This window comes from Nicrophorus vespilloides, unplaced genomic scaffold (genome assembly GCF_001412225.1).
Source record: "Nicrophorus vespilloides isolate i.1.1-1 unplaced genomic scaffold, Nicve_v1.0, whole genome shotgun sequence".
NCBI classification, from domain to species: Eukaryota; Metazoa; Arthropoda; class Insecta; order Coleoptera; family Silphidae; genus Nicrophorus; species Nicrophorus vespilloides.
In genome coordinates this window covers 4,124-5,171 of record NW_017097416.1, presented here as the reverse complement: position 1 = coordinate 5,171, position 1,048 = coordinate 4,124, and positions in this window count along the sequence as shown.

The following is a 1,048-nucleotide window of genomic DNA, read 5'->3' as shown; positions in this document are numbered from 1 at the left end:
ACATAAAATCTTTTCATCGGTTCTTTCACGCACATTATTATCAAATTTTACAATTTTAGTTTGTTTATTAATGGTGATGTTTTAAATAAATGCTCAATTTTTATTGGATTTATAAAAATATTTCAACTTCTATTATTTTGAAAATTTATAATATTTTTCCAAAATTATTGATCCAAAATTATTCTAATTAATAAAACATGTTTTCAATGAAATATTTTTTTATAAGAAAATGCTCTTTTTTGATACATAATTAAATATCAATTGATAATTACATTAATTATTAGATCATTTCTATTCTTAACTTAATAATTATTAACATAAAATCTTTTCATCGGTTCTTTCACGCACATTATTATTAAATTTTACAATTTTAGTTTGTTTTTTAATGGTGATGTTTTAAATAAATTCTCAATTTTTGTTGGATTTATAAAAATATTTCAACTTTTATTATTTTGAAATTTTATAAAGTTTTTTTCCAAAATTAGTGAATCCCAATTGATTATCATTATTCTAATTAATAAATCATGTTTTCAATGAAATATTTTTTTATAAGAAAATTCTCTTTTTTGATACATTATTAAATATCATTTGATAATTACATTAATTATTAGATAATTTCTATTCTTAACTTAATAATTATTAACATAAAATCTTTTCATCGATTCTTTCACGCACATTATTATCAAATTTTACAATTTTAGTTTGTTTTTTAATGGTGATGTTTTAAATAAATGCTCAATTTTTTTGGATTTATAAAAATATTTCAACTTCTATTATTTTGAAAATTTATAATATTTTTCAAAATTATTGATCCAAAATTATTCTAATTAATAAAACATGTTTTCAATGAAATATTTTTTTATAAGAAAATCTCTTTTTTGATACATTATTAAATATCATTTGATAATTACATTAATTATTAGATAATTTCTATTCTTAACTTAATAATTATTAACATAAAATCTTTTCATCGATTCTTTCACGCACATTATTATCAAATTTTACAATTTTAGTTTGTTTTTTAATGGTGATGTTTTAAATAAATGCT